Genomic DNA, 23,582 nt, shown 5'->3' with positions numbered 1-23,582 from the left:
AAGTCAGAACGAGAGAGAGAGCACAAGAGAGAATGAGTGAGAGAGTATGAGTGAGGGAGAATGAGAGAGCGCGAGTGAGTCTGAGTGAGAGAGTGAGAGAGCGCAAGTGAGTCTGAGTGAGAGAGAGTGAGAGAGAATGAGTGAGTTTGAGTGCGAGTGGGTGAGATAGTGAGAACACGGAAATGTAGTGAAAGTAACCCCGAGCGGGTGGGAGCCGACAAGTCGGAACCCCGCCGCCGGGGAAGGCAGGTCTGCGGCAGCTCGAAGCAGATAGTTGAAACAGACCTAGACAAAGTCGGAATACGTTACCAGAGTGATATGCTAGGATAGCAAGGAAGAGAACCGCATACAGGCGAGAGGGATAGGGCAGCAGAGAAAATACAAGCAGCAAGGGAAAATGCTGAAACGGGAGGAATACAAGGAAGGCACTAGTACGGATCAAAACGAAAGTCAGCGAAAGCGAGTTGCAACGCGACTCGCAGGGGGCGTGGCTTCCATATATGCCCGTAGCAACAAAAAGGCTAGACCGCTAACAGACAAGCCGTAGAGTCCTAATAGCGCCTCCATCTTGCCCATAGCTTCCATGGACGCATCGGTGTGACAGTATGCCCTCTCCTTATCCCTTCTCCTCCAGGTTTACCTGGGTGACGGTGATGGAACAGTCTAAGTAGACGTGGGGCGTGAATGTTACGTCTGGGTTCCCAAGATCGTTCTGCAGCAGAGTACCCTTTCCAGTGGACCAAATACTGTACGATGCCATGTCTGTAGCGGGCATCCACCAGCCTCTCCACCTCATACTCCTCAGGGTCAGGATCCTCGATCCTTGAGGAGGAGAGTCCACGACGGCTCATGGGATCGGGATGATAAGTCTTCAGAAGAGAAGTATGAAATACAGGGTGTATCTTCTTCATACTAGGTGGTAGTCGTAAGCGAAAAGCTACAGGATTGACCTGAGACAAAATAGGGAATGGACCTATGAATCGGGCCGAGAATTTCCCTGGGTGAACCCAACGTGGAAGATATTTGGTTGATAACCACACCTTAGTTCCTACTGTCGACCTGGGATTAGGTGATCTCTTCTTATCGGCGTATTTCTTGTAGCGGATCCTACTAGCCTCCAACTTCTGCACTGCCTCCTTTTGGATGGAACGAAGCTCATGGAGGCGTTGATCAACCGAGGGCACCATAGTAGGAGGTACCCCAAAAAGAGGTATGTGTCTCGGATGATACCCATAGGTAAAGAAGAAGGGACTACACCCTGTAGCAGAATGTTGGGTATTGTTGTAGGTGAATTCGGCCAATGCTAGATAAGACTGCCACATGTCCTGTTCCTGATGACAGAAACAGCGGAGATATTGTTCGAGGGTGGCATTTAAACGTTCTGTTTGACTGTTACTCTGGGGATGGTAACCAGAAGATAAAGCTCTCTTTATTCCCAACGAGCTACATAACGCTGACCAAAATCGTGAGGTGAATTGAGTTCCTCTATCAGACACAATGGTCCGGGGCAGGCCATGTAATCTCACCACATCTCTCAGAAATACTTCGGCAGCAGCAGGAGCAGAAGGCAGACCAGGCAAGGGAGAAAAATGTGCCATCTTGCTCAGGGTGTCTACAGTCACCATAATAGCTGTGTACCCCTTGGAAGGGGGAAGATCTACAATAAAATCAGTAGAAATATGTTCCCAGGGTTGAGACGGTAGAGGTTCCTGTTGGAGCAGGCCTAAAGGTCGGTGAGTAGTTTGTTTGTTGGCGGCACATACTGGACAACCCGTCACATATGCCCTAATGTCCTTTGTCAATGTCGGCCACCAGAAATATCTGGAAGCCAAATGTAGAGTTGCCTCTTGGCCCTTATGTCCCGCCGAAGGAAGGTCGTGGCACCAATACAGGGCTTGAGTTTGGAGTTCCTTAGTCGGTAGAAACAGTGCGCCCTGATGAAAGTATAACATACCCCTCTTAACCAGGAGTGGATGGTGCTCCGATAACACTTCGGAACGACAGGTAGCAATCTCTACATCATGCAAGAAGGAGCTAATCATTCCCAGGATTCTCTTGCCCACAAGTATTTCATCCTGGCCCTGATTCTCTTGGTACTCCAGGCTCCGAGAAAGAGCATCTGCTAAGGCATTGTCCTTTCCGGGAAGGTAAGTTATTTCAAAATCAAATTGGGAAAAGAAATAGGCCTAACGAGCATGTCGGGAGTTCCGACACTCCATCTGCTGTAAAACCTTCAAATTTCGATGGTCTGTACGGGCCAGAAAAGGATGGGCAGCCCCCTGTAATAAATGTCTCCATTCAATGCAGGCCTGGCGGATGGCTAATAGTTCTCGTTCCAACACTGAGTAATTCCTTTCACTTGGTGTAAGCGACCTAGAATAATATGCAACCGGATGTTCCATTCCATCCTTGCCAGCCTGCAGGAGGGCGGCTCCAATTGCTCCTCCAGAGGCGTCTGTCTCTACCACAAAGGGGAGAGATTGGTTAGGTTGCACTAGAATGGGAGCAGTCGTGAAGGTCTTCTTAATTAACTGGAAGGCTTGGTCGGCTTCATAATCCCATTCAAATTTCTGACCCCTCTTAAGAAGACGAGTGATAGGCAATACTATGTCAGAGAAGTTAGAGATGAATCGCCTATAAAAGTTGGACAGACCCAGAAACCTCTGTATCTCCTTGGGACTCTTTGGAGTGGGCCATCTGAGGACTGCCCGTAGCTTTTCGGGATCCATCTGTACCCCTTCCTTTGAGAGGATGAACCCCAAATATGACACTGAAGCAGCCTCGAAGACGCACTTCTCTGGCTTAACTAGGAGCTGATTATCCCATAACCTTTGGAGGACCTGAGTGACATGCCTTCGATGTTCAGACAGGGAAGAAGAAAAGACCAGGATATCGTCCAGATAGACCACTACTGAGGCATATAACAAATCCGAAAAAATCTTATCAACAAAACACTGGAATACAGCAGGTGCGTTCACCAGACCGAAGGGCATGACTCTATATTCAAAATGTCCCAGAGGAATCCGAAAGGCGGTCTTCCACTCATCCCCCTTCCTGATTCTCAGCAAGTGATAGGCTCCCCGGAGATCTAGCTTGGTGAAGATTGAAGCTCCTTCAACTGCCTCAAGTACCTCCTTTATAAGGGGCATCGGATATCTATCTCGAATCGTCAAGCTGTTCAATCCCCGGTAATCTATACACGGCCTGAGTTCAATGGTGCCCTTCTTGGGAATGAAGAACATTGAGGCCCCTGCCGGAGAATGAGATTCTTGGATCAAGCCATTTTGTAGATTGGCCACTAGATATACTTTCAGTGCCCTTCTTTCCGGGAGGGACATCGGATACATACGCCCGAAAGGAACCGATGCTTCAGGCTTCAGATCGATAGCACAATCCTCAGCTCGATGTGGGGGCAGAGTCCGGGGTAGTTTATCTTCAAAAATCTCGCTCGGTGTATTGCTGGTAATATGGAAGAATCGTCTGAACAACAGTCGAGGAGGTTGGAATTGCGATTCCCCTCTCCTCAACAGGAGATGCCTGGGGTAGACACGAAGCCGAGCAAAACGGCGACAAAAAGCGGACGGTGTTGGCAGACCAGTCAATCCTGGGGTTATGTTTGCGTAACCAAGGTATGCCCAGGATGACAGGGAAGTGTGCAGCTCTAATAACATCAAAGGTAATCTGTTCTTGGTGCTGAAACAAAGACATGGTGGCTGGACCGGTCTCCTGGGTGATGGGTCCGGATGAGAGAGGAGCTCCGTCAACACCCGATACTGGCAAGGGACAATTCTTTTGATGTAGGGGAATAGCATGTTCTTGCGCCCACTGTATATCAATAAAGTTACCTGCGGCACCGCAGTCCAACATAGCCAAGGTTTCCAATGAGGCGAGTGAATCAAAAGTAAGATGAATTGTAAATACCATGAGTCTATGGTCCTCTTCCGATACTTCCTGTAGCCTAGAATTGCAGGGATTCTTCAGCTCCGCCCGGTTCCTTTCCCTGCTCAAGACCGGGGAGATGCTTTTCCCGAACGTCTCGGGGGTACCTCAGGGCAACTCCGAAGCAAATGCTTCGAGGATCCGCAGTACATACACAGACCCTGTACTCTGCGTCTTTTTCGTTCCTCAGGAGTCAACGGACCTCTAGTTGTTCCAATTTGCATAGGCTCTTCTGTCTGTAGTCTGGTAGGGGTATTTGTCGTTGGGTTTCCTACAGACTGATGAAGTCTAAACCTCCTTCTTTCAGACCTTCTCTCGTGCAATCTGTATTCCAACTGCAGAGACATCGTGACCAAATCCTGGAAGGCAGCTGGACGTGCCATCCGAGCAAGCTCGTCCTTAAGTTCATCATGTAAGCCACGCCGAAAAAGGGTCTGCTGTACAGAATCCGGCCACCCTGCCTCTGTCGCCAATTTCATAAAGGTGGAAGCATAAGTCTGGACATCCTGGTTTCCTTGACGGAGGTCTAGGAGGGCTTCGTAGGAAGAATATTGGACCTCTGGTCTTTCAAACCTGGCACGCATCAATTGAGTGAACTGAGTGTAGTCATTAACAGCAGGATTTGCCTGAGCTATCAGTGGAGTAGCCCAAGCCAAGGCATTACCCACAAGGTTGGAGACCAGAAACCCTACTCTGGCTCTGTCAAGTTCATAAGCTTTAGGTCGAAACGTAAAGTATATCATACAGGCATCCAAGAATTCTTTCAAGAGTTGAGGACTGCCATCATATATCCCAAAGGAGAATGTCAGTGGTGGTAAATCGCCTCGGAAATCTTCTCGAGCCGCTACCTGTTGACGTAGGTTGATATTCTCTGTTCTGAGGCTCTGAACCTCTGCCTGAAGGCCTTGAATCGCTGTCACCATCTCCTGGTATTGCTCCAAGGAGGCCATAGTAGCTGTTAGGCGTTGCAAACTGTCACTGCTCAAGGCTCCTTTCCCAGGGATCCCCTCACCTGGATCTTTACTGTGGCTCAGTACCTTCTGCCTCCTTCTCCAGTCCTTTGGCGTTTTCTCCTCTTCTCCTTCCTTCTTTAGGGATCCTTTACCCTTCTTACGTTCAAAGAGATAGGGACGGTCTCCTCCCGAGGCCACTTTGACCGTTAATAGAACAAACAGTCAAGTGAACCCTGGGGAGCCCGCTCCTTAAAACAGGGAAAAAGCCGGATTGGCAGAAAAAACCCTGTGTAGCTGCAGATGACGATGGCCGAGAAACCTTGAAAGTCCAGAGGCAGGTGAGGACTTTCAACTTTGATCTTGTTTGTAAATCCAAAGGATAGCGGGGCTCTACAGGAGGAAGGAGCCCGGGAAGGAAAGGTAAGGAAGAGTCGCTGTAGAGGGCCTCCGCAACACACACGGACGCGGCAAGAAGAGTTAGCATGGGAAAAGTACTCCCGGAGAAACAGGTAAGATCAGAGAGAACGAGAAGTCAGAACGAGAGAGAGAGCACAGGAGAGAATGAGTGAGAGAGTATGAGTGAGGGAGAATGAGAGAGCGCGAGTGAGTCTGAGTGAGAGAGTGAGAGAGCGCGAGTGAGTCTGAGTGAGAGAGAGTGAGAGAGAATGAGTGAGTTTGAGTGCGAGTGGGTGAGATAGTGAGAACACGGAAATGTAGTGAAAGTAACCCCGAGCGGGTGGGAGCCGACAAGTCAGAACCCTGCCGCCGGGGAAGGCAGGTCTGCGGCAGCTCGAAGAAGATAGTTGAAACAGACCTAGACAAAGTCGGAATACGTTACCAGAGTGATATGCTAGGATAGCAAGGAAGAGAACCGCATACAGGCGAGAGGGATAGGGCAGCAGAGAAAATACAAGCAGCAAGGGAAAATGCTGAAACGGGAGGAATACAAGGAATACAAGGCACTGGTACGGATCAAAACGAAAGGCAGCGAAAGCGAGTTGCAACACGACTCGCAGGGGGCGTGGCTTCCATGTATGCCCGTAGCAACAAAAAGGCTAGACCGCTAACAGACAAGCCGTAGAGTCCTAATAGCGCCTCCATCTTGCCCATAGCTGCCATGGACGCATCGGTGTGACATAACCCTAATCAAGACTGACTCGGCATGGTCCATAATTCAAACTACAAACATCAACCCGTGGATACAAAACACTGTCATAAAAATAAAAGGTAGCCCACATTCTGCCTCTAAAGAACAACAAGAAAGAGCAATCTCTATCATGAACCTCTACTGGAACCCCGCGGCTATAAACAACGAAACCTTCCTGGACGGTGTCTTCTTAACAATGGACAAACTTCTAAACGAGTACACAACAATTGAATTCATACTATGTGGAGATCTAAACCTTCACCTATGGCACACTGATGGACAATCCATTCCACACAAAGACCTGACAACATGCGCCAAAAGATGGACAAAAGAAACAAGCATTTGCAACCTATCACTCATCGAATACCATACAGGTGAGACGAACAAGAAACTACCAACATGGTCCAGCAGGAAATCGTCTGCAATCATCGACTACATCTACTTCTCAAAAGAACTAACAGGTGCAGTAGGAAAAAGTCTGCATAATCGAAACATAAAAGAGTGACCACAACCAGATTGTCATACATGGACAAAACATGCTACTATGAACGCCAGTCTCATCGAATTATCCCACTGGAGGTTTGCACAGCGGGCAGAAGACTATGCATAACCCAACAAGCATGCTCACAAAACAATTCCTCCAAACAACACTGCCTGACACCCAGAAACTCAACTATCAATGGTTACTCATACCATACTACAAGGAAACGGCGCAACAACCCATGAAGATACATCTACACTCCTACAACAAGGAGCTAGTTGAGAGTAAAAGGATCCTGAGAAACACTGTGAGACAAAAAAAGAAAAGCAAAGATAAAGAAGCATTCATAAAAATCAAAGCGGCAAAACAAACCTACAACAACTGTATTAAAACGCATCGTATGACTCTCCTACAAACGGATGCAGAAGCCATTCTAGAAACCTACAAAACACACAATCTCAGAGATTTATGGAACTTACTAAACAACATCTCAGCCGATCAACACAAACTCACAGGAAATGTTACAGAACAACGATGGATCCAACACTACTCGAACATATACAAAGCTCGAAATCCACAAACTGAAGAACCCCAGAAAAAAAAGATTAAGTGGACGGTACCCTATGACCATCAAGAAGTACTGGAGATGATACAAAAACTCAACATATCCCCTGCCCCTAGCCCTGACGGGTGTAACGCTCACCTGATATCCACTGGGACGCCACTCAGCTGGACTTGCTCAACCAAGCACTGGGCCTGAAACAAAGTATTATCAGAGGTCAATTCCCTATTGGTCTTGCTTGTCTGGCCCCCCTTTTCTTCTCTGGGTCCCAACCTTCCCCCGGACCTCTCCTCACCTTGTTTTTTGATGTGGGGCGCTCTCCGTCCTGCCTTCGATGCAGGGGTGCATTGGGTGATGCGGGCTGGAGGGTGCCTAGTTGCTTCACTGGCACGGGCCCGGCAGATGGGGCTTGCTGCGGCTTGCAGAAGCGACCAGTAATTGGAATGAGTTTTACAAACGTTCTGATGACTCTAGTCCCTTTAATACTGTGTATTTCTTTCCTTAGGTGATGAAGGTCTTGTGGATGGTGATGTGCTGCTGAAGTAAGTAGGAATGTGGAGCGTGATGCTTATTGGCTTCCTTAGCACTAACCAATGTTCGTCTTTTCTGTGTCCTTTTAGGTGCCGCAGTAACCCAGCATGGAAGCGAGCTGAGGAGATGAGCTGCGGTGAGAAAGCGCGATGTGCAGCGCCTCTTAAATGTTTTGCGCTAACCTGATGTCTCTTTTCCCCTTTTTCAGATCGGCGGGATGCTCCGGAGCAGAAGTTGTCCGATCGATGGGAGTTCAGGTAAGGATTAAACTCTATTTGCAAATTCGAGAGAGCTAAGTATTATTGCTTACTAATGTCTTTTCTTCTATTCTTCTCCCCTTTGGTAGGGCGCGGCGTGCCGAGATGGAGATGACTCTGCCGTAGGAATCCGCAAGACTGGGAACAGCTGGACAGAAGTTGGATGCTCTTCGAGGTGAGTATTGGCAACAAAGTTCTTATCCTTGCAGGTGCGCTGGCGCTGAAGAAAAAAGTGGTCCTCTTCAGGAGATCCGAGCATGGTGAGTGTCACGCTGCAGGTGAAGAGAAACGCAAAGCTTGTTTCTCAGGCCGGGTGTGGTTTAAATAGTCTGTAGGTATCCCAGGTATCCTTGGGCTGAGCCACACCCGAAAGACTAGACCGCTCATCCAGTTCAAGGAACTGAATTACATGGGGGCATCTATTGCCCCATTTTACATTGCAAGTCCAATACTAAGTGGATCTCAGGACTGTGTGTGAGCTTGGTGCCAAAGGCGCCAAGTCTGAGTCCAAGTAGGTGTCTGGGGAGATGGAGAGGCCCTTAGGGGGCGACTAGGTGGCCGTGACCTGGCTCCAGCCTGATATGCCAGGGGGCTGGGGGCAGGAATCGTGACATCACTCCCCCCAAGGTCCCTCGCAAGGTGGCTTTCCCCTCAGGTCCTGGCTTGTTTGGGTGGTTTTAGTGGAACCTCCTAAGCAGAAGAGGTGCGTGGATGTATTCACAGAGTTCCCATGTTCTGTCCTGGGGACCGTACCCTTTCTAGTCCACTAGATAGTATAGTTTGGATCTGACATACTTGGACTCCAGGATGTCCTTGACCTCGAATTCTGGCTCTCCTGCGATCTCTATTGGCTTCGGTGCTGGTGTCACAAGGGTCCCAGGTTGAACATGCTTTAAGAAAAACACGTGGAACACAGGATGAATTAGCATATTAGCTGGTAAGGGTAGTTTGACACCTACTGGATTTATCACGGAGGTGATAGTGTATGCGCCTAGGTATCTTGGACGGAACGTTCGGGTCCCTTTAATGGGTACATGCTTGGATGCCAGCCAGTCTTTGTCTCCCACTTGGTAGTTAGGGGCTTTGATTCGGTGTTGGTCTGCAAATTTCTTCTGACGATCCTTAGCTCGGAGTAGGTGTTCTGCTGCCCTTTTGAAGGTTTGTGAAATAGTTGTATGTAAGGTTTTAATTGCTGGCATTTCTAAGGTCGTAGGGGTGTCCAATTCGGAAGTGTGTGGGTGTCGACCATATATGGTATAGAAGGGTGTGTGCCCAGTACTGGTGTGTAGGGAGTTGTTATAGGCATATTCAGCAATCCATAATAGACCAGCTCTCCTCAGCTTGATGAAGCATACAGCGTAGATACTGTTCGAGCGTCTGAGTCGTTCGCTCAGTTTGACCATCCGTTTGGGGATGGTGACTGGTGGATAGTCGGATGTCAATGTGAGCCAAAGAGCAGCACTTCCTCCAGAAATTGGACACGAACTGAGTACCACGATCCAAAACCACTACCGAGGGGAAACCATGGAGCCATACGATGCATTCCAGAAATACTTTTGCTAGAGTGGAAACGTTTGGCAGCCCCTTTAGAGGGAGGAAGTGTGCCATTTTTGAAAACAGGTCCACAACTACTAGAATGGTGTTGAATCCCTGACTGGATGGTAGGTCAGTAATAAAGTCGAGAGATAACGTGTGCCAGGGTGCTGGTGGGATATCCAATGGTTGCAAGAGTCTTGCCAGTTTCTGCTTGGATGATTTGTTTTAAGCGCATACTCCACAAGATCGGATAAATTGAACAATGTCTTTACACCACGTGGGCCACCAATAATTCTGTTTCACTTTGGCTAAAGTTTTTGCGATCCCCGGGTGGCCCTTGATTAAGGAATCATGATAGCTGGACATCACTTGTTCTCGTAGTTCCTGATTTGGTAAGAACAAGCGGTTTCTGAAGTAGGGCAACTGGTCCCTTATCGTGTAATGTTCCCCTTGTCTGCACCACTCTTGTGATTGCTTAGGACTCATCAAGTTTTGGATTTTTCGTGCAGTTCTTTCTGAGTGATGGTTGCTGTAATTCCCATGAGTTTATCACATGGGATAATAGGTATTGGGTCCGGTGGTTTGTAGTCCTGTTCTTCAATACCCATACTGGAAAGGGCATCGGCCTTCCCATTTTTGACTCCAGGTCGAAATGTAATCACATAGTCATATTCAGTGAAGAATAGGGCCCAACAAACTTTTCTGAAGATTGTGCTTTAGCAGTTTTTAGATACTGGAGATTTCGGTGATCTGTTATGACAGTGATGGTGTGTCTCGCACCGAGAAGGTAATGGCGCAAGGCCTTAAAGGCAGACTTGATGGCTAGGAGCTCTTTATCTGTGATGGCGTAATTGAGTAAATTCATGTGACCAGAAGGCAACCAGGTGTAACTGACCCGTTTCAGGATCCTTTTGCGAGAGGACAGCTCCCATGGCCATGTTTGATGCATCCGTTTCCACCACGTATGGGAGTTCTGGGCGAGGATGGCGTAGAATTGGGGCCAAAGTGAATCGAGCCTTAAGTTCCTGGAAAGCTCTTTCTGCTTCCTCTGTCCATTGACATTTTTTATTGCTCTTTTTTAGTAACGATGTAGTGGGATGTAGTATCTGTGAGAATTCCAGGATGAGCCGGCAGTAGAGGTTTGCGAAACCTAACATGCTCTGTACTCCCTTGAACGAGTTTGGTGATGGCCAGTTTAGGATCACGTCTACCTTGTGTACATCCATACGGATACCCTTCGGACTAAGAATGAAACCAAGGAACTCCACCTCGGAAACATGGAATGAACACTTTTCAAGCTTGGCATAGAGCTGATGCTGGCGGAGTTTTGCCAGTACGGATTGAACGTGTTTGACGTGGTCTTGTTTTGATGCGGAGTACACTAGGATGTCGTCAATGTATACTAAAGCACAGACATCAATTAATTCCCTTAAAACATTGTTCATTAAATATTAAAATGCAGCTGGCGCGTTGCAAAGGCCAAAGGGCAAAGGGCATTACTTGATAGTTCGTACAGGCCATACTTGGTACGAAAGGCGGTTTTCCATTCGTCGCCCTTTTTAACTCGGACAAGGTGATATGCTCCTCTTAGATCTAGTTTTGTGTAGATTTGGGCGTCTTTGACTTGGTCAAGCAGTTCAGGAATCAATGGCAGGGGGTAACGGTTTTTGACGGTAATCTGGTTCAATGCGCGATAGTCGATGCACATTCTTAGGTCCCCTTAATTTTTCGGTTCGAAGAACAGAGGACTGGCCGCCGGGGACTTCGAGGGACGGATGAACCTGTTTGCCAGGTATTGGTCGAGATAGGACTTCAGGTGCTGGCTTTCTGGTTCTGTGAGTGCGTAGATTCTTCCACAAGGCATCTGGGCGCTGGGTATCAGGTCAATCTGGCAATCGTAAAGTCTGTGTGGAGGTAGGGTATTAGCTTGTTCCTTCTGAAACACATCTTGAAAATCCTGGTAATCTCTTGGTAGGGTCCCGGCCGCCACTGTTCCCAGCGTAGAGGTTCTGGCATCGATTGATTGTTTCTCTTGACGATAACACGTTTGAGCACAGGTCTCGGAGAAGGCCAGCTCCTTTGCTCGCCAATCTATTCGAGGATTATGAGCTACCAACCAGGGCATCCCTAAGATCAGTCGAAACTGAGGTGACTTGATGAGGTCGAAATCAATAGATTCTTGATGCCCATCCAGGCACAGAAGGGTTAATGTTGCAGTGCATTGGGATACTGGACCGGAGGCTATTTCCGTGCCATCGACTGTGGTTACAGTGTCTGTGGTTAACTTTGGACATAAAGGAAGTCCCATCTTTGCTGCGAGATGTTGGTCTATGTAATTCCCAACAGCTCCACTGTCTATGTACGCTCTTGCTGCGTGCATCCGCGATGGTTGTTGGTGATCGATCAGGATCACAGGTAGTGCAAAATGGGAGGTCTGTAGTTCACTTTCTTCGCTCGACAAGTGGACCCCTACACTTGCCGGGCTGTGCAGTTTTCCGACTCTTCGGTGGGGTCTTCCTTGTCCATAGCTCCTACTATCCTTCGCGGTGGCTTCAGTACAAACATAATTGCTGTTGCCTCCTCCTATCTCTTTCCGCCTTAGTCAAGAGTGACCTGACACCTCCAATCTGCTTTGGTTCCCCTGAGCCTTCGGTTGATCGAGAAACATTGTCCCTCGAACGCACATAAATAGGGCGAGAATCGGGTCTGATCCGATCTGCTCTTCGGTCTTGCAATCTTTGATCTAAGTGAACCACCAGGTTAATAAATTCTGCACAGTCTTGAGGGGGGTCCACTACTTGTGTGAGGACATCCTTTAGCTCTCCCCGCACACCCCTATGAAATAACGCGGTTCTCTTCTCCGCAGGCCATTCAGCTTCAACCACAAGTCTATTGAACGTGGTGATGTATGTCAATAGGTCTTGGTTCCCTTGACGAAGGGATAGAAGTTCGTTGTCTAGAGCCTGTCCATCAGTACGACAGGCGAAAGGTTTTTCCATTTCCTGTTGAAAACCCCTGAAATTGCATAACAGAGGATTGTCTTGAGTCACAAATGGTAATGACCAGTCTGCAGCACTTCCGTTCAAATAAGATAGCACAAATGCGACCCGTGATTGGTCATTTGGAAAGGCCCCGGGCCTGCAAAGGAAGTGCAGACGGCACTGGTTCATAAAAGTGACATATTTCTTAGGATCCCCAGTGAATCGCTCCGGTGGCGCCAAGGGAATTGCCCCAGGAAGGGTCATCTGAACAGGGCTGGCTGATGGTACTGGCATTGTAGGCATGTTTCCTGGCAATGGTGCATGTCCCGCTTGCGACTGGAGAAGTTGTCGGTTTAGGTCATCTGTTTGTTCATTAGCAACTATCAACTCACTCCTCAGGGTGTTGGTCTCCTGCCGGGCTGCGTGTACTTCGGAGCGTAACTGTCCCAACATTTGGGCTAACTGGTCAGTTTCTGACGTTTCCATGACGCCCAGGTGGATTTTTGGTGTGAGGCTTTGCGTTCTGTAACGCTCACCTGATATCCACGGGGATGCCACTCAGCCGGTCCGGACTTCCGACTACTTCGAACCCTTCCTTGGACTTACTCAACCAAGCACTGGGCCTGAAACACAGTATTATCAGAGGTCAATTCTCTATTGGTCTTGCTTGTCTGGCCCCCCTTTTTTTCCCTGGGTCCCAACCTTCCCCCGGACCTCTCCTCACCTTGTTTTTTGATGTGGGGCGCTCTCCGTCCTGCCTTTGATGCAAGGGTGCGTTGGGTGATGCGGGCTGGAGGGTGCCTAGTTGCTTCACTGGCACAGGCCGGCAGATGGGGCTTGCTGCGGCTTCAGCCCGACCGGTAATTGGAATGAGTCTTATAAAAGTTCTGATGGCTCTAGTCCCTTTAATACTGTGTCTTTCTTTCCTTAGGTGATGAAGGTCTTGAGGATGGTGATGCACTGCTGAAGTAAGTAGGAATGCAGAGCGTGATGCTTATTGGCTTCCTTAGCACTAACCAACGTTCGTCTTTTCTGTGTCCTTTTAGGTGCCGCAGTAACCCAGCATGGAAGCGAGCTGAAGAGATGAGCTGCGGTGAGAAAGCACGATGTGCGGCGCCTCTTAAATGTTTTGCGCTAACCTGATGTGTCTTTTCCCCATTTTTAGATCGGCAGGATGCTCCGGAGCAGAAGTTGTCGATCGATGGGAGTTCAGGTAAGGATTAAACTCTATTTGTAAATTCGAGAGAGCTAAGTATTGCAGAATGCTTACTAACGTCTTTTCTTCTATTCTTCTCCCCTTTGGTAGGGCGCAGCGTGCCGAGATGGAGATGACTCTGCCGTAGGAATCCGCAAGAATGGGAAGAGCTGGACAGAAGTTGGATGCTCTTCGAGGTGAATTTTGGCGACAGAGTTCTTATTCTTGCAGGTGCGTTGGCACTGAAGAAAGAAGTGGGCCTCTTCAGGAGATGGTGAGTGTCACGCTGCAGGTGCAGAGAAATGCAAAGCATGTTTCTCAGGCCGGGTGTGGTTTAAATAGTCTGTAGGTATCCCAGGTGTCCCTGGGCTGAGCCACACCCGAAAGACTAGACTGCTCATCCAGTTCAAGGAACTGAATTACATGGGGGCATCCATTGCCCCATAATACATTGCAAGTCCAATACTAAGTGGATCTCAGGACTGTGTGTGAGCTTGGTGCCAAAGGCGCCAAGTCTGAGTCCAAGTAGGTGTCTGGGGAGATGGAGAGGCTCTTAGGGGCCGACTAGGTGGCCGTGACCTGGCGCCAGCCTGATATGCCGGGGGACTCGGGGCAGGAATCGTGACGACGGGACCTCAAATGCAATGATCAAGGAAGACCCACAATCATGGGCCAATCTCATTAGCAACATCCTAATACTAATAAACAACCTCAACCAAATACCTTTGTCATGGAAAACCGCAACCATAGTGCCCATCCATAAACAAGGACCAACAGACGACCCAGCCAACTTTCATCCAATTGCACTTCTAGATCCTTTGGGGAAGCTGTTTGCATCCATTCTTCTGAAGAAACTCAACCAATGTGCAACTGCGACACATCGTTTCGCAACCAGACAAACTGGCTTCACTCCAAATGTTGGTACAAACATCAACCTCCTCTTGCTGAACTTGATCAAGCACGAAGCAATCCACAACAAAACAACCATATACCTGGCCTTCATAGATCTCCACATGGTCTTCGACTGTATCTCCACACAAAAACTATGGGACAAACTAAACTCGAAACATGGAAATGCCCGAACGACATCCTGGGGCCAATCAAACAACTCTATTCAAACACTTCAATAACAATAAGACTCACAAGGGAAGGTCAAACAACATCGAAAATACCCACCGCCAACGGTCTAAAACAAGGCTGTCCCCTAGCGGCCACGCTATATAACCCCTAAACAGTAGATATTGAGACTCATCTCCAACCGGACGCCTTGAACCCACCAAAGATCAACTCAACAGCAGTCAAAATCATGACGTACGCGGATGACATCATCTTTCTGGCCTCCAATATAGTCTTACACAACTAGACCAATACATGAACACCAACAAACTCACAATCAACACAAAGAAGACGAAAATCATGCAACTCACCAGAATACATCACAAAAAAGAAAAACAACTAAAAATCTGCCTATACGGCAATCAGCTAGACGAAGTATCCACATTCAAATATCTAGGGATTAACATAAACCAATCGAAATCCGAAAAAGAATGGACAATGGAACTAGAAGAAAAATTCAGTCATTGGCGAGACAAGGATGCGTAATACAGCAAAAGTACGGAAAATATTCTCTCAAACCGATAACAACATACTACAAGCAAAAAGTGATCCCAACCATAGTCTATGGAACAGAAACGATGATGAATGCGAACGCTTACGACTGAACAAAACTAGAAGCTTGCTTCTGGCGCAAGATCTTGCAACTGCCATCCTCCTTTCCTATGCCCAGAATAATACACAAAGTAGCAGTACAATCACTCAGTTCAATCGTCCTGTGGAAACACCTCGACTTATACCGCAAGCGGCAGACGGATGAAAAAACACCAGTCGTTCAAATCCTAAAATCTCACCCCAGCACAATGAACAACACAACCCTCCGCAAATGGAAAGATAATCTTGAACAACAGATGATAACCGAAGAGATCTCCCATGAAATGCTTATGCTGAGACCCCAACACGCAAAAACAAAGCTGATGAAAAATGACTGGATAAAAACAAACAACCAAAAAACAAAATACAGCCTGAACATACAATGTGAAACAGACATAAGATCAATCAACGAACTTCCCGCCTATCTGGCCATCTTCCCGGACAATAAAATTCGAGCAACATATCTGAAAATATGGATGAACAGAACATCATACCAATCCGCTTCTATCTAGCAAAAACAAGGCAAATCCCCTCAGCAGAGCAATTCTGACGTTTCTGCTCAGACACACTGAAACCAGAGACACTACATCATCTCCTCATGGAATGCAACAACCTCTCAGAACAAAGAACCCGCTTCGGTGCCTTCTACAAGATCGCAGACCAGACAATGGAGACAGAAAAAAGATGGATGATGATGCTGAATGGCAAATCAACCAAACTGATCCTTACGATATGCCAATTTCTGCAAGAAATACTAAAACTGGACAAACACATCACAAACTGAAAGGATAAAACTTTGCAAAACCGAGACAAATGAAAAGTTTAAAAATTAAACTATAACATTTAAAAAAAAATAATAATCTGTCAGGGGCTATTTCTTGGTCCCTCTGACAGGTACAGAAAGAACTTGTCTACTAGACGACGGGTTCAACTGCCAAGACGGAACTACGCTTATTTGGCAATGAATATCCAGCTTGTGCTAACACATGTCAGGTAAACGGCTTTAGTGTTAGTCCATTGTCTTTTGTGTTGGGAGACAGTATTCGTGTCAGAAAAGTGGGGGGCGGTGACATGAGGAATGATATTCTTCATCCTAGGGGGTTTGGTAAATTAAGAAGGGTGTCATGCCTGCGCCATGGGCGCATACATTTACGATCAATATGGACTTTATTTTCCATTTGCGAGACTTTGGTGCTTTTCTATTTTTCCCAACAAACTACACTTATCACAATGCACTTGGCTATAACCATTTATTCCTGGCCATTCCTATTCGTCATCTTTGGAACTACAATCCCCAGAAGCCCTAGGGATCTCCTCTGCTTCCACCAGCTCAGGAACAGAGAGGGAGGTGGCCAATTGTCTGCAGGTGTGCTGATCCAGGTGTGACCAATTAGCCTGCCTCTGTGCTGGGCTGGGCGGTATAAAAGCTGCTGTCTGCAGGAGCTCAATCTCTTGCATTAAGAGTCCTTCCGGCACCTTTTTGCTTCGAGCTAAGGCTCTTGTATGCGGTTCCTCCTTACTCCGGCTTTGGATCCAGTGCCCTGCCGGGCTCTCTACATTGCAGCTGATCACGCTCTGCTGCTTTCCAGCCTCCGCCCTTGCCCTGCCGGGCTCTCTGCTTTGCAGCCGATCACGCTCTGCTGCTTTTCAGCCTCCGCCTTTGCCCTTCCAGGTTTCTGCCTTGCAGCCGATCACGCTCAGCTGCTACCTTCCGCCCTGGTTTTCCAGGCTCCTACCCTGCAGCCTGCCTCACTCCGGCTGCCTACAGCCCTTGTCCTCTGGGCTCCCTGCTCTGCAGCCTGCCTCACTCCGGCTGCCTACAGCCCTTGTCCTCTGGGCTCCCTACCTTGCAGTTTACAGTCCTCTGCAGCCTTCTACAGTCAGCGGCCCTGCTCCTCTGGGCTTACTCCTTGCTGCCGGTCCTTCTAACTCCTTGCCGCACAGCCCGCTTCTCTCCGCTGCCAATAACCCTTGTACTCAGGCCTTCCTACCTTGCAGCCGATCATGCTCTGCTGCTTGCTATCTACAGCCTTTGTCCGCTGGGTTCCCAGCCTAGCAGCCCTCTACAGTCCTCTGCAGCCTTCTACGGTCAGCGGCCCTGCCCCCCAGGGCTCACTCCTTGCTGCCCGGCCCTTCTGGGCTCCGTGCCGTGCAGCCTGCTTTACTCCGCTGCCCTAAGCCCTTTCCCTCTGGGCTCCCTACCTTACAGCCCTGCTCCTGTGGGTTTGCTCATTGCTTTCCTGCTCCTCTGAGCTCCCAACCTTGTTCCCTACTGTCCTCTGCTATCCAATCCTGTTACACGACTTTCCCTTCATTTCCTTCTGCTAGTTTGCTATGGACTTCCTTTTTCCTGGATTTGTCTGTTAGTATCTTCTCTTGTACTGTTTGTAGACCCTTTTGTACAGAGCTTGTCCGTTGGTTTCCGTCAGACAACCTCTACCCCTTCCCTTGTCTCGTTTCTACGTTACAGACACCCATAGCTGTTGTTCCAAGCCATGAGCAAAGAGCGTGGGCCTCTGTTATAGCAAACTGTGCAGAAGGCTAGAGTTTTCCTAAGGTCCGTGGAATACTCTTTTCCTATATCTGCATACACCCCTAGAGGGAATACATTCTGTTGGACCTTATTCCTTGCTACACTTGTCTACTCTTCGTTCTCATTACTTTCAGCTGTGTGTGTACTTATCTATCCACCTTACTTCGGCACAACCACCCAAAACCCTTCCTGGGTGTCCTGTGCCACTCTTAACAGGGTGCCACCCCGTGACAGAATGCAAGAGAGCTAAAATGTCTTGTTCTTTAGGCAGGAAAGGCACACACAGACCAAGGATGCTTTCCTTTCGGGTTAAGAAACCTTTGCAAAAATCTATAGGTTCCCTAAAGTCAGCAAACAAGAACATTAGTCTAAAGAACAGTCTCGCCTTAGTAAACAAAGATTTACAAGCACGGTACTACACTCACTGGCTTGCTGACCCTTCTATGTGTAACTATTATGACATTTGCAACTATGAGCCGCAGTCTCCATCTGTAGAAGAACTACAACAAGAAAATGAATTCCTGCAGATTTTGTTAGCCCAACCAATGGAAAACTCTCATGCATTTTCTGACAATTCTTCTAACACTGCTACAGCCAGGACATAGCACTCATTGTGGGAGACTCTAACCCAGAGTACGCTGTTGCTACAGTGATATGTTCAAGATCAGCTTGGCAAGCTCCCCAGACTGCTGGTAACCCTCATTTGATAGGACACAGCATTAAGTATCCTGAAGTTAGTCCACCTGGTCCTGGGTACATAAGACCAATACTGATCATCGTTTGTCTTAATACTTCCCCAGTATCTACTAACCATAATAACCGTAAGGTCAGTCTTCCTATTGCTACAACCGAATGTTCTGCTACACCAGATTCTGAAGCTTTAGATCAGGCTAATGAAACATACCTGCTTCAAAAACAACTCCTACGCCTTAAAAGACAGACCGAAGATCTCTATTATGACTTTGTTTATTTACATAGTAAAAATTTAATGAAGGGACACAATATTCCAGACCTTCTGACACTATGTCCTACACCTGATATTCTGTCTTTAGAGATCGACATGAGAAGGCCTGGAATTGCCACGCAGAAAAGGATACAGACTTATACCAAGCAGATGGAAGACCTAAATTTAGCATATGCATCCCTTCTAAAGTCTGACACAGTTCTTTCACCTTCAAACCACAGTAACTCAGGTTGTTGTACAGACAGTAAAAACTTAACTCCTCCGGTGGGCCAAATCACTCTCACTGCCATTACACCACAAGACAAGTGTAATCTTCTGATTAGAGATCCTTCTGAGTCAAAGGATTGTTCCGCTCTTACCCCTGACTACTGTCCTCTACTCTCACTTACAGCCACTTCTGAAGTGATCAAATCAGAAATGTACTCTGCTTCTAAAGGTTTTTGTACACCAGACCACGATTCTAATTCTGAACAATACCCAGAACCTGTCTGGAATCCAGCCTTTCCATCAGTCAATACCCCAGACCCACCTAGCAATCTGAGCACACCAGACTTTGAAGATCAGCCTTCAGAACGCCTACCCTATCCTGACCCCACATCTGTCATACTTCCTGTTACTGTATCTGCCAACCCAATCTCTGCTGCTCCTCCTGCTAATACCTCTAAATCTGCTACTGTTGCAGCATCTCACATCACTCTTTCTGCAGTAGAAGCACCCCCTTCCTTTCTGCTTGCAGGGACAGAACCGGTTGCTAAGTCAGATAACAACTTTTCTTTTAGGACTACAGCTCCGGTTGTTCCTGCTGGTGCCTCTGCAGTACTAGAACTACCAGACTCTACTCTGTCGGTCTCAGGTGCGTCACTGCCCGCTGGTTCTTCTATGGCACCCACACTCTCAATTGTTACAGCATCGGAAATATCTACAGCCATTCATGATCTCCCTGCTGCGGTGGTTTCTGAACTTTCTAGTAATCATGGAAAACCCGCCACTGTGACTCCTGAAACGTCTGCGGCTAATCTTGACTTTGCCATTGCTGCGTCTGATGCCTTGGAAAACCTTCCTAGAGCAACCAACTCTTCTGTACCTCTGGCTCCACCTTCCAACACCTTACTGTTGCCTTTCAAAGCAAGAGTTGCCATGGAGCCTGCAGCAGTCTTTCACAGTTCCTCTGTCCATGAACACACTGTTGGGTTTTGTGCTCCAAAGACTTTGTCTTTTCTGAATTCTACCTCAAAGGTTCAGAACATTGATACTGTCTCCGTCCTTCAAGACTCCCACCTAGCAACCTTAAACAGTTTCTGGTGCCTCATGATGTGCCTTTTTGGAATAAGACTCTTTCACGGTGTGACAGACATTCTTCTTGTTGGTCAACCCTCAGGGAGCCTGGAGATGGGCCTGGAGAGTGGCATACTGTCATGCCTGCGCCATGGGCGCATACATTTATGATCAATATGGACTTTATTTTCCATTTGCGAGACTTTGGTGCTTTTCTGTTTTTCCCAACAAACTACACTTATCACAATGCACTTGGCTATAACCATCTATTCCTGGCCATTCCTATTCGTCATCTTCGGAACTACAATACCCAGAAGCCCTAGGGATCTCCTCTGCTTCCACCAGCTCAGGAACAGAGAGGGAGGTGGCCGATTGTCTGCAGGTGTGCTGATCCAGGTGCGACCAATTAGCCTGCCTCTGTGCTGGGCTGGGCGATATAAAAGCTGCTGTCTGCAGGAGCTCAGTCTCTTGCATTAAGAGTCCTTCCGGCACATTTTTGCTTCGAGCTACAGATCTTGTATGCGGTTCCTCCTTACTCCGGCTTTGGATCCAGTGCCCTGCCGGGCTCTCTACATTGCAGCTGATCACGCTCTGCTGCTTTCCAGCCTCTGCCTTTGCCCTTCAGGGTTTCTGCCTTACAGCCGATCACACTCAGCTGCTACCTTCCGCCCAGGTCTTCCAGGCTCCTGCCCTGCAGCCTGCCTCACTCCGGCTGCCTACAGTCCTTGTCCTCTGGGCTCCCTGCTCTGCAGCCTGCCTCACTCCGGCTGCCTACAGCCCTTGTCCTCTGGGCTCCCTGCTCTGCAGCCTGCCTCACTCCGGCTGCCTACAGCCCTTGTCCTCTGGGCTCCCTACCTTGCAGCTTACAGTCCTCTGCAGCCTTCTACAGTCAGCGGCCCTGCTCCTCTGGGCTTACTCCTTGCTGCCGGTCCTTCTGGCTCCTTGCCGCGCAGCCCGCTTCTCTCCGCTGCCAATAACCCTTGTACTCGGGCCTTCCTACCTTGCAGCCGATCACGCTGCGCTGCTTGCTATCTACAGCCTTTGTCCACTGGGTTATCAGCCTAGCAGCCCTCTACAGTCCTCTGCAGCCTTCTACGGTCAGCGGCCCTGCCCCCCAGGGCTTACTCCTTGCTGCCCGGCCCTTCTGGGCTCCGTGCCGCGCAGTCTGCTTTACTCCACTGCCCTAAGCCCTTTCCCTCTGGGCTCCCTACCTTACAGCCCTGCTCCTGTGGGTTTGCTCATTGCTTTCCTGCTCATCTGAGCTCTCAACCTTGTTCCCTACTGTCCTCTGCTATCCAATCCTGTTACATGACTTTCCCTTCACTTCCTTCTGCTAGTTTGCTATCGACTTCCTTTTTCCTGGATTTGTCTGTTAGTATCTTCTCTTGTACTGTTTGTAGACCCTTTTGTACAGAGCTTGTCCGTTGGTTTCCGTCAGGCAACCTCTGCCCCTTCCCTTGTCTCGTTTCTACATTACAGACACCCATAGCTGTTGTTCCAAGCCATGAGCAAAGAGCGTGGGCCTCTGTTATAGCAAACTGTGCAGAAGGCTAGAGTTTTCCTAAGGTCCGTGGAATACTCTTTTCCTATATCTGCATACACCCCTAGAGGGAATCCATTCTGTTGTACCTTATTCCTTGCTACACTTGTCTACTCTTCGTTCTCATTACTTTCAGCTGTGTGTGTACTTATCTGTCCACCTTACTTCGGCACAACCACCCAAAACCCTTCCTGGGTGTCCTGTGCCACTCTTAACAGTGCAATCCTGTGACAAAGGGTGAGATTGGTAGGGTTTGAGAAACAAACAGGAATGACAAGGATTGGGGTGGGACCAAGCCTGATTTTCATATGGTCTTTCCCCTTCTGTAATGGCTTGGCAGGTAAAGAATGATGATCTGGGGGTTGCCCAGAGTAATGCCAGAGGTTAAGATTCATTCTAAACCTTCCAGCCATCACCTCTTTGTTTTTGCTTTGTCCCCTGAGTGGGACGGCTATGCCCAGACGTGGGTCCTGTGCCTGCTGGGCCTAGAGACCCAAGCTACTCCTCACTGATTAGGCCCAACAAGGCTGACAGATGTCTGGGGATGCTTGTGGTCTCATGAAGAATGGATGTGACCTATATAAGGAAGGCATGATATCAACAGTAACACAGACACAAGTGACCACAATTCAGGGGTGTTAATTGAACTTCAATTGTGTTTAAAAAACACCTATCTAATCCTAAATCTAAAGATGAGAACAAGCTACGAGCATCAAATAATAAAAACGCAGTCTTAGTGGTGTCTTGTCAAAATAAAAGGCCCTTTACTAATTAATCTATTGCCAATCCTTACCTCTGAATACAAATAGTGTGGCAAACAATGTTATGCAAAGGAAAAGTGTTCAAGAAATGATATGTCAGGATATTCAAGCCATTGGCTTCCCTTCCCCACGTTTTCAGCACAGGACAAGGTGGCACAATCAAGCTCAGCACAGTCTCTGGCTTCTCTAGCTCAAGGGTGCAGTTCAAAACTTCAACATCATGGCCTTCTGTGCCAAAGTCTCTTTGCCGTTCAAAGTCTCTTCTTTCAGTGGGCCTGATGCAACAAACAAATAACTAAGTTCCTTTCTTTCTAGGATTCACCTACACACACTTTTATCAGGTGATTTACTGTTCACCTTAGATCCAGCTCCACCGGGCTCAGATCCATTTTAACACATGTATACAATTTACGTAGGATTTCCACCTATCCAATTTTTCAGGTGATTCAGTTCACCCCGGATCTCCCTCTGCCGGGCTCCGATTATTTCTAACACAAAATCTTCAATCAGTCTCCCTCTGCCGGGCTCCGATTATTTCTAACACAACATCTTCAATCAGTCTCCCTCTGCCGGGCTCGGACCAATTTATCTATTGTAACACAAACTTGCTTTAAAACAAAGTTTTCAATTGATCTCCATCTGTCAGGTTTGGGCCAACTTCCTCTACTCATCATCAACTTTCTTCACTGTATCAACATCGAAGACTTTCGATTGTGCATAGGATTTGGCTTGACCCGTTGCAGGACCACTTCAATTCACAATCCTTTGCCACTCTTTCACTTGTGTCAACTCACAGCTAGACATCTTACAGAGACCTTCGATTGAGCATGCACACAGTGGCGGACCACTCTGCCAATGGTCTCAGATATCTTGGTTTCAAGTTCAATCGCTCATCTGCAGTTCAACTCTACTGACGCTGAATATCACACGCGTTTCATACAATGTTCGTTCCAGCGTTCGCCATACAATGATGCCACTTGCAACCTTGGCTTCAACACAGACCGGTCTTGTATCTGTCTCCCCAACTCACCAGCTGTGTTGATTTCACTGACGCTGCTTTCTTGTTGGAGCCAAGGGTAGTACCGCGCAAGCTGGTGATTCTTCCCACCTTGATTATAGATGCGGGAGGGCCCCGGGTACCTCTGACACACAATGCATGATTCCTCAGCCTGGTTTCCTGGTCTTACGTTTTCTATTCTCGAGGCTTCATGAAAGTAATG

This window comes from Ambystoma mexicanum, chromosome 3q (assembly GCF_040938575.1).
Source record: "Ambystoma mexicanum isolate Mex_15411 chromosome 3q, UKY_AmexF1_1, whole genome shotgun sequence".
NCBI classification, from domain to species: domain Eukaryota; kingdom Metazoa; phylum Chordata; class Amphibia; order Caudata; family Ambystomatidae; genus Ambystoma; species Ambystoma mexicanum.
Note: the sequence above shows the minus strand (reverse complement) of the source record.